The sequence below is a fragment of the Sinohyriopsis cumingii genome, chromosome 4 (genome assembly GCF_028554795.1).
Source record: "Sinohyriopsis cumingii isolate HCF-2022 chromosome 4, ASM2855479v2, whole genome shotgun sequence".
In the NCBI taxonomy this organism is placed as follows: domain Eukaryota; kingdom Metazoa; phylum Mollusca; class Bivalvia; order Unionida; family Unionidae; genus Sinohyriopsis; species Sinohyriopsis cumingii.
The window spans coordinates 51,092,313-51,107,125 of record NC_142964.1 but is presented as its reverse complement, the minus strand read 5'-3'; positions in this window follow the sequence as shown (position 1 = coordinate 51,107,125).

The window sequence follows — 14,813 nt, the reverse complement described above, 5'->3', positions numbered from 1 at the left end:
TACATCACATACATATTCAGTCTCGGAAGTCCCTTATATGTTCACTCTTGCAGGAAAATTGCACACTGACAAGATTTCTTTCGATGAGGGCAATTTAACCCACAAGAAATTTTCCTGTGGGAACGACGCCCCTTATTTAGCGTAACAGATCAGAATTAAATATAATTACCGCCTTTTATAACTACGCACTAAAATTGCAGTCAGCATGACTTATAGAATTCCAAACAACAGATCTGGAAAATTTAAAATCTGATAGTTCCTGTATAAAATCGAAGGTACCCATCCCTTTTCAAGACGTCTATCGGTTAAGTAAACTAAGGCTTAATTAAGAATCATTTCATCTCCAGACACAGACATTATAAATCATTGCAGTATAAGTATAACGATTTAACAAGCATGTCCCATAAATTTAGTTTGTCTCTGGCCCCAATTTAATGTGCTCGTTATGGATCGACATCAGTTTGCATCCTTACTATGTGTGTATACTCTCTCTCTCTCTCTCTCTCTCTCTCTCTCTCTCTCCTTCTCTCTCTCTCTGAGAGCTCGTCGTTTTATTGCTTATCACTTATTCCTTTTTTAAGAGAGATAATGTAACACAATTTTGTAATCAGTAAGCTGACCCCATTACACAACAAAGTACTTTCTTGATCCACTGCTCTAAAACTGCATACTAAACCATTTCATCCCATCGGACTATGACAGCAGTACGGTACATAAACTTGCTTTGTAACATAATAAAATAATGCGAAAGCATCAGCATCGCCTCTCACGCCATTTACGCCATAGATTTCTAGTTTCATTTGTCACGTGATCATATTAGCTGTAGTCGAGTTTTATATTTAGACTAGGAAGCCATACGTACGTACAAGTTGGACTGTCTTTAAATTTGATTTTCAGCCTTGATAGATTGAACATGCTTAATTTCTAAGTTTTCGACATTTTGAATCAAACAGAAAACTAAAGCAATGTAATTGTTTTGAAAATTTACCTACTACAAGCCATTTAATAAGACTGTCGATCACATGTACATATTTATCTTATACAGAACAAAACCGCTTTTTTAGCATTACACTGCAAAATCATTGTATAGGTAGAGGTATAAGGATACATACGACGATACAACAATGTATAGGTACAGGTATAAGGATACATACGACGATACAACAATGTATAGGTACAGGTATAAGGATACATACGACGATACAACAATGTATAGGTACATGTATAAGGATACGACGATACAACAATGTATAGGTACATGTATAAGGATATATATGACGATACAACATTGTATAGGTACAGGTATAAGGATATATATGACGATACAACATTGTATAGGTACAGGTATAAGGATATATATGACGATACAACAATGTATCGGTACAGGTATAAGGATATATATGACGATACAACAATGTATCGGTACAGGTATAAGGATATATATGACCATACAACAATGTATAGGTACAGGTATAATGATATATATGACGATACAACAATGTATAGGTACAGGTATAATGATATATATGACGATACAACAATGTATAGGTACAGGTATAAGGATATATATGACCATACAACAATGTATAGGTACATGTATAAGGATATATATGACCATACAACAATGTATAGGTACAGGTATAAGGATATATATGACCATACAACAATGTATAGGTACAGGTATAAGGATATATATGACGATACAAACATTACTACTGAGGATAAATACCTTATTCCGAGAATTAAATATTGATTTCATTTAATGAAAATAATTGCCACTCAATGTACACAAAATGTACAGACCAAATTAAACTATATTAGTCTTAGAATGCAATAGACAAATATTTACATATATACTATTTATTTCCTGACCTTTTTTCTTGCGCAGAGTAAAAACCTTCGACAATGTAATTACGATTCTTCTTTTAATTTGCAGACAGTGGTTTTATTTTTGTTTTGTATAAGGCCATGAACAATGCTATGGTGGTAAACATTTTCTTCTCGGTTCCTTTTCAAATAGACGAACATGCAATAAGTGATATGTTTTCCACATATCTTTCATTACACATGTTTCATTCCTTGGTACCCCTCTTTAGAACCTATTTCTGTACAAGATACGCAATACTGTTCTACGTCTACTTAGTGTAATTCTACAACGAGCGTCGGTTATCACATCCAAGTACTATTCAAACGAGCGTCGGTTATCACATCCAAGTACTATTCAAACGAGCGTCGGTTATCACATCCAAGTACTATTCAAACGAGCGTCGGTTATCACATCCAAGTACTATTCAAACGAGCTTAGGTTATCATATCCAAGTACTATTCAAACGAGCGTCGGTTATCACATCCAAGTACTATTCAAACGAGCTTAGGTTATCATATCCAAGTACTATTCAAACGAGCGTCGGTTATCACATCCAAGTACTATTCAAACGAGCTTAGGTTATCATATCCAAGTACTATTCAAACGAGCGTCGGTTATCACATCCAAGTACTATTCAAACGAGCGTCGGTTATCACATCCAAGTACTATTCAAACGAGCTTAGGTTATCATATCCAAGTACTATTCAAACGAGCGTCGGTTATCACATCCAAGTACTAATCAAACGAGCGTCGGTTATCACATCCAAGTACTATTCAAACGAGCTTAGGTTATCATATCCAAGTACTATTCAAACGAGCGTCGGTTATCACATCCAAGTACTATTCAAACGAGCGTCGGTTATCACATCCAAGTACTATTCAAACGAGCTTAGGTTATCATATCCAAGTACTATTCAAACGAGCGTCGGTTATCACATCCAAGTACTATTCAAACGAGCGTCGGTTATCACATCCAAGTACTATTCAAACGAGCTTAGGTTATCATATCCAAGTACTATTCAAACGAGCGTCGGTTATCACATCCAAGTACTATTCAAACGAGCGTCGGTTATCACATCCAAGTACTATTCAAACGAGCTTAGGTTATCATATCCAAGTACTATTCAAACGAGCTTAGGTTGTCGCATTTGAGTACTCTACAAACGTGCTTCATTTGTCACATGAAAACACTCTTCAAATGCTAAACATTCTTTATACAATGAATACTACCTTTAACTTGTTCGATGACGGTACAGGGGACTTAGGGATATCAATTTTTGCTTCTCTCTCTCTCTCTCTCTCTCTCTCTCTCTCTCTCTCTCTCTCTCTCTCTCACACACACACACACACACACACACACACACACATTTTACTGACTGGAATCACACTATCAAATTGATTGTTACTGTAACGCCCCACTCTTTATAAAGGGTGTGGGTTCATTGGCGGATTGTACCTTCTTTCAACGTGTCCGCTTTATTCGGTTCTCGTTATCTAGGAGGTGATTGCCCTCGGTGTTATTGCCCGGATAGAGTAATCTTATAGGCAGAATAAATAGAGATCTGAGCAGATATATAGAACAGAATGACTCGAGCCCCCGTACATGAAGATTCAAAATTTAACCAATTATTAAACAATGGTGAAAATACAATACATTAGGAAGATACGCTTCTTTTGGAATAAATCATTCACCGAATTCAAAACACTAATATATTTATAAAAATAGAAGATCTGTTTTGCTGATAAAATTAGTTCATCATACGATCGAGTGAACACTCGAAGTCATTGCCTTTTATAATTGGATAACCTCCTTATATCTGGTTCACTCCAATTTCCCTGTATCTGTTCTGTCCTTTCTCCTTTTCTTCTCCTTCCTTTTTCTTTTTTTATCCAACCTTCCTACTGTTTCACCTCCTTTCAGCCCTCAAACCTTGTGTAGGTAGGTGGATATGTAAGCATGTAGATACACAAATTCGTGGATACGTCAGTGCGTAGGTACATCTGAGGATATGTCTAAGAATACGTCTGAAGAGCTATTTTTCCCTTTTGAAACAACCAGAGAACAGCCTAAATTTTCGGGCGGTTATCCTACTGGGGATAGATCATTACTCCCCTCTCGTTATCAGGTCTTACTATCGGTATTGAGCTATTAGTCAGCTCAAGCATGGCAGACCAAAACAATCCTAGTTTCATAAGATTAATGTAATTCCTAATGGCTAATTCATTACTTCGCATTAACACACGAGACATAACAGTCCCGTTCAAGTCTCAGTTATACAAATGACTGAAATTCATTAGATGGCTTAACGTTATGTTCTGCGAATTCACATATTCAAGACTTTAGAATACATGAAATCACACTGTATCGCTTAACAACGTTAATTTCAGTCAATATGTATTCGGGTGTTTATCATGCGTGAAATTACTCGAGATAGGCGAATTCACACGGATTCTCGTAACTCGTATCAACTAAAGTAATACATGAAATTCTTAGAACCTAATTCCTATACAAACAAGACGACAAATTCAAACAATTCGACAATCTTATAAACTCAACACAGAATTGATCTACCAATTTAAATAAATAAACTCGTGAAAATATTATCAAATAATTCAAGCAAATATGTTCAAATAATTCAAGCAAATCATTATATTGGTATCAACGAATCTCATGAAACTGACGCAAACACCTTTGTGATTTCAAGCGTTTCAAGCTTCTATCGCCAAAATTTTGTCCGTCGACCTTCCAGACATCCGGTACCTTGGACAAATGTTTTGCTAGATAATTTCTTCCAAACTGACTCTCGTAGTCCCCTGTACCTGTACTCTTGCAGCAAAGCTTAGACTAATTCGATTTTTCGGGGGGGGGGGGTAATATTTACAGCTAGGAAATTTCGTGTTGGAAACTCGCCTCTTATTTACCGTAACCAATCAGCATGAAATTTATTTACCGCATTTCATAACTAGGCGCCAAAATTGGGGTCAGTTTGACATCTACTCCAGAATAACGGTTATGTAGAATTTCAGTTTTGACAGTTCTGATATGAAATCGAAGTTAACCCTGTCCCTAATAGTCCATCTCACGGTTAAGTAAACAAGTGCTTAATTTAAAAATCTCTACCTCTACCGACCAGACATTAGAAATCATTGTAATATAGCGATTAAACAAGCACCTGTCTCCATAAATCTAATTAATTGTTCTCAGGCCCCAAACTAATGTGCTTTTCGTAGATCGACAGAAATTTGCTCCCTCACAGTTACATATGTAGGAAAATGCTGGATTATCTAACAGAGACTTTACGTGAAATCTAACAGCTTTTACTTGAAATGCAGAACTTTTCCCTCATTCATTATAACAATTACCGATATCAGCTTCGCTTATTTAACATAGTACAAGTTGTAATTATATATTTTTAGCAATAAAAAGTCAAAATATTTAATAGGCGTATTTTACTAATTTGCGACAAAGTAAGTCTCCTCAGTATTTTTCACTCCTAATAAGCGTCTGCAAATGATTTTGTAAATTTGTTAAACGTTTGTTATAGGTGAAAACCCAAATCCAGTGGTGGCGGGAGGGTATAAGGCACATGAGGGTAATGTTCTTTAGTGGCACCTATAATTTGTTACAGAGAATTGTTTTTAAAATGTTAGTTAGCAATCTCCAGCCTCCCCCCTTTTTACATACAAGTTCTGTGAAGAATTATCCCCGTTATACTTGGGTGAAATGCTTTTCAGCTGACAGAAACAAAAGAAGAGAAAAACTGATGTCGTTCTTTTCGCTTGGCTCCCGGAGTAATTCCGGTCAACCCCATTCTCTTTGCGCCCCCCCCCCCCCCGCCCATGGTTATGATCCCATTATTAGGTACAGATAAAAAAAAAAGTGTAAAAGAAGTTTTCTCTTACAGATGGAACGGGTGTATTAAAATAATTTGTGTAAATTAAAAAGAGCTAAATTCCCCTGGATACTTGGGTATTTTTGCGTAGCCAAGAAACATTTGGCGTCAATCACTAATCAAGACCATCCTAGTCAATCTGGGCCATGTGGTGATAAAAGGTGCAAAACCTGTCAATATATGATGGAGACCAGGATATTTTCTAAAAACAGTGACTAGAGAAAAATTAAACATACATGGTCCAAACAAAACGTGCAAAACAGAGAATGTAATTTATCTCATCACATGTACGATCAGTAGACTTCAGTATGTCAGAGAAACTGGAAAGCTACACAAAAGGATCAACCTTCATATATCTGATTGGATGATAAAAAAGCTGTACAGAAGCCCGGTCGCAGAACACTTCTCCTCTCCTGGCCACACTTTTAGTGATATAACACTTATTGCAATTGCTCACAACCCCAACTGGAGTCCCCAAACCAGGAAAGAAAAGGAATCTTACTGGATACACCACCTTAGAACATCTAAACCACGCGGTCTAAACCAAGAAGACTAGATAAAGAAAACTATGCACAACTAACATTATCTTTTGCAGTCGACACATTTTATTTTAAATAATTTTCTAAATTGCTTAATAACCTGTGACTACTGGAACAATGAAATATCCGGGATATAATCTGCGCTTACATAAATTTACATAAAATAGCAGATGTCGTTATGGCTCATCAATTTCTAGGTTAATACAATTATTTTCCAGTATCAGTAACAAGCTGGAAAAAAAACCTAGCTGACACATACTATAGTTAAAAGGCTAATTCCTGTAGAATCAGCCATGTAATGTTTCGCAAATATAACCTTTTTTCCGTTTTATTTATTTGTCTTGTCTATGTTTTGTATTTGCCTTTAAAAAATAAAAAAAAATAATTAAAGAGTCGAAAGCGCTCAGGCTAGCTAGATACTAGTTTCGCACTGTTCGTTGTCAGTTTATTGCATTTATCTTTATCAATCCCTGGACACGCGTTATCCTTTGCTGGATCGAGTCCTACGTGAGAACTGTGTTTTCCTACGCCTTTTTTCCTGCCAGAGATCCGAACACTCTTCAAACCAGGGTAAGTTTTCATACTCATGCACAACACAAACTCACAAAAACCGATCTCCACGTGTACTTTTTACTGTTTTTAGTGGCTTTTTCCGTTGTGCCGTTTTTCTGAACGGTAACAAGTTGTTCAAAAAGGATACAGCTGATTTTTACTGAAATATCTTTCCTGAAATAACAAAGAAATTGATGACGAGGGCCCGGCATTTCTGCAGGGATAAATCTGGCAGTGGTACACAGTTAAGTTTGGAGATATAAAACAGGAACAAATTATCCTCACCCCATTTCCATTTTTAAACTTAATTGACATGTATGATATCATGAAGGAAAACTAGGCTGAAAAGGAACCTTTAGCCAGTATTACCTCTAACCATTCTCACGTTTTATATCACTGAACATTATTATAGTGGTGGAACCAGCATAATGTGTACAACTATCTCAGTGCGTAAAAGTTAAACGAAACTTGTCATCGGTCATGAAAGTGTGTGAGGTGAGTGGAGAATAGTTCAAAATGGAGTTCCCTGACGTATTTATTGGATGGCAGCTAAATTATAAACGTTTTTTTCCAAAGCGCACATATTTTGAAGTTTATGATTTGCGCAATTTACCAGAGTTAAGCGACTTTATGACGTCCACTTGCACTGACCGAAAGGCACAAGCACAACCTATTGTTCACTTTGAAAAGCATGGAAAATTCAAACTTTACAATTTTAGAAATCAAGAGCTGACCATTTTCTCAGTAATTTATCTCTTACCCGTCCCCTAAAATTACCCTGTCCAGTCGTCGGCCCAAAAGGTGCATTGCACTCCTTAGTACACCTTAACAAACTATTCTCGTCAAAAGTCTTGTGATTTAAAGCAAACAGTAAGAACAGAGTTATGGCGCTTGAAAAGGGATATCAGTAAAAGAAACAAAGAATGGGTACCTGTCCACGAGATAACATGTCGTCAGTGGCGACGCGAGGGTTCAAAATGCGTGGTGTAGGGTGGAAATAATGTTATCTTTGGCGGCTCAAATAATTTCTACACAGGACAGTTTTATATCGGTTACCAACCTCCATCCCCAGTCCCAATGAAAGTTTCATGAAGAATTGCATTGGTTGCAATAAGATGAAGGTGAGATAATATTAACATTTCAACTGACAAAATAAAAGCTCATGACCGCACACCAGGACCGGCCCTTGGGCAAGGCGAACGAGGCAACTGTCTTGGGCCCCGCGCTTGCAGGAAATCAACTCAGCGATGCAGTTTTGTTTTGCTTGGGGCCCGGTAATCGCTTTTGCTGCCTTGGGCTTCGCACGTCCTAGGGCCGGGCCTGCCGCACCTCCCCTTTGTTTGGAGCCCAGTGGCAATTGCCTCTGTGGCAATTGCCCCTTCCATCCCCGTCACGCCGCCACGAGGTAATCATGTTATGGCCACTACGTGGAATGGAATTGCAGTGGTCTTGAGTAAAATGGTTGAGGATTCAAATGAAAAATGATTTTTGGAGTTATTTCTCCCTTTTTATTATCAAAGTCAGTACAACTCAAAAGTTCCTTCATTCCGAATACGAACGGCATAAGGCAGTAACTCTATCATCCATTCCCTTAAATGCGTGGACGACATAAACAATTTTTGTGACATAATTAGTTTACAATCAAAATCGCACGGACAGTCTCGTTAAATATGGATACATTGATTGCAGTTTTCCGGAATTTGTCACACTAATATATGCCTGATATATCCAACGGGACTGACGTTATGGTTGACTATAAAATGCCCTAAACGGGAATGGGAATTTTCTGCGATGAGAACAAGAAACTAATGCCAAACTTGGCTAGTAATTTTTTCAACAGAACCCATAACACTCATTGCGGTAGGTGTGAAATTGCCGTGTGAACCGTGTGAACAGTATACTGTAATGATTGGCATCGGCGTGATTTTTTTCCGGGGGGTGGGTGGGCAGAGTCATTTTTTTTCCCGGGGTGGGAATGCCTAAATCTAACCCAACCCCAACCCCACCCCCGACGGATGCTCATAAATGTAACTTCTACCAGGGAGATGTACCATTTAACAAGTTCCCTTCCTTAACCATGTATGTGAGTAACCCCTTTGACCATTCTATTTCGTAGGTGAAGATATTTTTGTACGAGGCACACACATGCGAAACGAAAACAAAATATATGCAGAAATGTAAATATATGCTGATAACTATAGCTTTGTACTGATGCATAGAACAAATCGACATTACCAAGTTTTGTTTTGTAACAGCGATCTCGAGACCGCTCCTACTTAAATAACTGGTTTATAATGTGTCAACGGACCCGTGCACATCTTTGTGTTCTGATGTCGACATCTGCATTAATGATTTCTAAGAAGTAAAGAAAAGTGTAGTGCCGGATATTAAACCGGTTCGAATCATACCATTGGATCCAAAGCAGATTTTAAACCACTTGGTAATTCCATAGCCGTGTAGATGACTTCAAAACTTGAATGTGGAACTGTATTGGAGTTAACTTTCCGAGGTAAGATGATTTATAATCAGGATTGGTAATGGTTTATTAGATTGACCAAAATAGCTCCTGACAGAACGGATATCCATCAGTTTAAATGTTCTTCAATCACTTGCCGTATTACATGTTGTCTTGTCAAGATTCCAATGAATAGAAATGGCACTGTTGTCAGCAATGTGCATATTCAACATTATGAAAAGAAATGGCAATGTTGTCGGCAATGTGCCTATTCAACATTATGAATAGAAATGGCAATGTTGTCAGCAATGTGCCTATTCAACATTATGAATAGAAATGGCAATGTTGTCGGCAATGTGCCTATTCAACATTATGAATAGAAATGGCAATGTTGTCAGCAATGTGCCCATTCAACATTATGAATAGAAATGGCACTGTCGTCAGCAATGTGCATATTCAAAATTATGAATAAAAATTGCACTGCTGTCAGCAGTGTGCCTATTCAACACTATGAAAAGAAATGGCAATGTTGTCAGCAATGTTTCTATTCAGTATTATGAATAGAAAAGGCAATGTTGTCAGCAATGTGCCTATTCAACATTATGAAATGAAATGGCAATGTTGTCAGAAATGTGCCTACTCAACATTTTTACATCATGATTACCTTGTGAGTCGGATATATATTTCAGGTGATTTAGCAGGTTTTAAGATGTTCCCTTGCAAACTAAATAAATTTACATTGCATAGTTCACATTTCGTCTTGTTTCGGTTACAAAATGCTATCAAACAAGTTGGGTAAACAAACGAAGATTCGACAACTAATACTCGCCAAAAAGTGTTAGAATTTGAATGAACGGATATGTGTTTCAACTCTAATAGTTATAAAAGGTTGGTCGAATGGCACGATGCGCCTTTCTTTACACATCACTGACATCTCCCCTCTGTCCGCGTGGTATGCCGTGGTAATAAAATAAATATATTTAGATATTTACAGGTGTCCGGTCCATTCTTCCTAACGCGAGATTACGCTCACCTAGAAGTAATTTCAGTGGAAATTATGTACAGATCGACCCAGAAAACGCACATTTAGAAGTTAGTTTAGACATTATAACCTGCTGTCAGGCCTATCTGGATTCAAACAGAACTAGTCGAGTGGTACACAGGAGTCACGACTTCTTGACCTGAATTTAGGGATTTCCGGACAAAAACACCATAGGACAAAATCCCATTGATCTTTGATATTTACAGTAGTATGCATTTTCAGTGTTCGTTTTGACTGAGTTGTATATTTGATTGAGATTTATTTATTTATTTATTTATTTATTTATTTATTGTTAATGTAGTTACAATGATGTACAATGGTCTCCCTTGCAGACTTGAGTAATTTTTCGAGTGTGTAATGTCACTGTGTGTAATCGCTGTATGTAATCACTGGGTAGGATCAAATGTGTAATTACTGGGTGTAATCACTGGGTGGGATCAAGTGTGTAATCACTGGGTGGGATCAAATATGTAATCACTGGGTGTAATCACTGGGTAGGATCAAGTGTGTAATCACTGGGTGGGATCTTATAAAACTTCTAGTTATGTTTCCACTGTGGAGACCATCGTTCTTGGCTTCCGCCTCTGGGGTCCCTGATGGGTGGTTGTGAGATTGAGGCCAAAGTACTGTGTACAAAAATTGAAATTGCACAATAGTTGCAAAATTTTCTAACCAAACTATACGTATGCAATCATTGCACGAGGACGGGCCATATGTAACTTGGAACAAGTCGTTCATTGTGTCCCTTGTGTCGAACAGCTGCTTTTGAAAAAAGTGTCCTTGTTATGTTGAGTGTAAACTGTTGATACTGGTAGTACCGAGTTTAACAAATAAACCCTTCCAATAAAAACGGGGCTCCGGGTGGCCGAGTGGTCTACAACACTAGCCATTAACGATCACTGTCATCTCAGCTCTATCCACTTGCGTTCCAGTCTCGGCGCGGCCAATGTGGGCATGTGAGAAAGCTTGCCAGTAACATCCCATGGGTCGGTGGTTCTTACATAGGCTTTCCCAGATTCTTTCCCCACCAGTTATACTGTCCGCCATGTATAACCTATCATGCACTGAAAAATGGTGTTAAACCTAAAATAACGACCACATAAAAACAAATGCATGTATTCATGCAGAATAAAATAGGACGGTATAGTCCTCATTCTATTAAAGAGATCATCCCCGCCCCCCGTCGAATGTCATTAAAAGGCTTCTTGGTGGAGCCAATGCCCAAATACTTAAGAGTGCAATGGAATTTTAATACACACATTTAATCCAGAATCCACCTGCCTCATAAAAAAGTTCATACAAAATAAAATAGACGAGTCATGTCAAAAGGTCCAAACTTTTGGATAACTATAATACAACAAAACATAACACTAGTATTCACTTGACTTGGATAATCAGTGCCAGTTCAAGGAAAATGATGTTCACTCATCCCAACTCCAAATTTATATATGCACGTTCGAATGTCATTTTCTACACCAAGTGATGTTCACAGTACACGTGCAAGCCCTTTCCAAGGTGCAAATTTGGAAACTATTATGCACTAACCAGTTTGATCAATTCAAATAGTTGCCATCCAGGTCGTTTTTATTAATATAGATATCCTACTTGCCCTGAACCCACGTGTCTGCTGCTATGGGTGGCTAGCTCTGCTTCCTAGCCTACTTTTGGTATTTCACTGTTTACATATATATAATGAAATAATTTGGGAGGTATACATGCCTCACATGAGTTTCAAGATCTACACAAGGCCGAAGCATAATTTACTAATGTATCAATATGTGTAATTATGAAATAAATAATAGCTGAAATAACTACATGATAGCCTTTGGTTAAGAAATATAATAGGGGTCAATTTATGTTACTATCCTCTGCCACCTTACCTCACTGGCAGGAAGTCGATGCAATGGACAAGAATGTGTTGAGCATTAGTGGACGCCGTAAAGGTATGCGGAGGTCCCATCCTCCTCCTGGTTATCATCAATGATCTACCTGCGAGTGTCAAATCCACACAAGACTTTATGCAGATGACTGTATAGTCTACCGGAAAATAAATGCCTCCAAGGACTGTGAGATCCTTCAAGAAGACCTGAAACAATTGGCTCTCTGGGAAAGAACTTGGGGTATGTCATTCCACCCAGAAAAATGCAGCATCCTAGGAGTTTACAGAAAGAAATCACCAAACTTGTCCGAATATACTCTTAAGGGGCACAAGTTAGCCAATGAGCAGACAACAAAATTCATATTAGCTAGAAAAACTCGTTAACATTTTCCCATACAAATGCAGTAACTTATAAATATTACGTTATTGAAAACAGTCTAATGTTACGTAATTGAAAACAACGTGTGTTGCTGCAACACATTGCTTATACCACTGTGACAACCCCATCAACTACTTTGTTTGCAAAGCTACTTAAAGAAACATCTTTTCATGCATATTTCCGATGTCGAGCATTATTTTGTTTGTCAATAAATCTTTCTCCATCTGACTATGCAAACCGGGCATTTTGATTTTTGTGTTTACGAATTCATATTAGCTTGAAATAAACGATGATCAATAAGCTTGAAATGAAAATGAAACTGTGTTTTTATTTTCACACTTATGATTCCCCTACTCTTGCTTTACCTTTTATTCTCTTCATCTCGATAGTTGTGATGGCGGCACTATATCCTATTGGAACAATCTTTCTCAAACAAGTCGTTTAACGGGTCGTGTGACAGATTATGCTGACAGTCAAAATCAGAATGAGCGCTTCAAATATCAGACCAGAAATTAAACTTCAAACCTTTTATTCAGAAAAGTTAGGTAGAGTTACAACTCTAAGACGTTCTTAGATGAGTGGGTAGGAGTTAGGTGGAGTTACAACTCTATGACTTTCTTAGATGAGTGTGATAGGAGTTAGAGATAGCTACAACTCTATGACGTTCTTAGATGAGTGGGGTATTAGTTAGGTAGAATCACAACTCTATGACGTTCTTAGATGACTGGGGTAGGATTTAGATAGAGCTACAACTCTATGACGTTCTTAGATGAGTGGGGTAGGAGTTAGGTAGAATTACAAATCGATGACGTTCTTAGATGAGTGGGGTACGACTTAGGTAGAATTACAACTCTGTGATGTTCTTAGATGAGTGGGTAGGAGTAAGGTAGAATTACAACTCTATGACGTTCTTAGATGAGTGGGGTAGGAGTTAGATAGAGTTACAACTCTATGACGTTCTTAGATGAGTGCTGTAGGAGTAAGGTAGAACTACAACTCTATGACGTTCTTAGATGAGTGGGGTAGGAGTTAGGTAGAAGTACAACTCTATGATGTTCTTAGATGAGTGGGTAGGAGTTAGGTAGAATTACAACCCTATGACGTTCTTAGATGACTGGGGTGGGATTCAGACACAGTTACAACTCTGTGACGTTCTTAGATGAATGGGGTAGGAGTTAGGTAGAATTGCAAATCTATGACGTTCTTAGATGAGTGGGGTAGGAGTTAGAGTTACAACTCAATGACGTTTTTAGATGAGTGGGGTAGGAGTTAGATAGAATTACAACTCAATGACTTTCTTAGATGAGTGGGGTATTAGTTAGGTAGTTACAACTCTGTGACGTTCTTAAATGGCTGGGGTAGGATTTAGATAGAGTTACAACTCTATAACGTTCTTAGATGAGTTGGGTAGAATTTAGGTAGAATTACAACTCTATGACTTTCTTAGATGAGTGGGTAGGAGTTAGGGAGAATTACAACTCTATGACGTTCTTATATGGGTGGGGTAGGAGTAAGGAAGAGTTACAACTCTATGACGTTCTTAGATGAGTGGGTTAGGAGTTAGGTAGACTTACAGCTCTATGACGTTCGTAGATGAGTGGGTAGGAGTAAGGTAGAGTTACAACTCTATGACGTTCTTAGTTGAGTGGGGTAGGAGTTAGATAGAGTTACAACTCAATGACGTTCTTAAATGAGTGGGGTAGGAGTTAGATAGAGTTACAATTCTATGACGTTCTTAGATGAGTGGGGCAGGAGTAAGGTAGTGTTACAACTCTATGACGTTCTTAGATGAGTGGGTAGGAGGTAGGTAGAATTACAACTCAATCACGTTCTAACATGAGTGGGGTAGGAGTAAGGCAGAGTTACAGCTATATGACGTTCTTAGATGAGTGGGGTAGGCGTTAGGTACAATTACAACTCTATGACGTTCTTCGATGAGTGGGGTAGGAGTAAGGTTGAACTACAACTCTATGACGTTCTTAGATGAGTGGGTAGGAGTTAGATAGAATTACAACTCTATGACGTTCATAGATGAATGGGGTAGGAGTAAGGTAGAATTACAACTCGATGATAATCTTAGATGAGTGGGGTAGGAGTTAGGTAGAATTACACCTCTTTAACGTTCTTAGATGAGTGGGTAGGAGTAAGTTAGAGTAACAACTCTATGACGTTCTTAGAATATTGGGTAGGAGTTAGATAGAGTTATA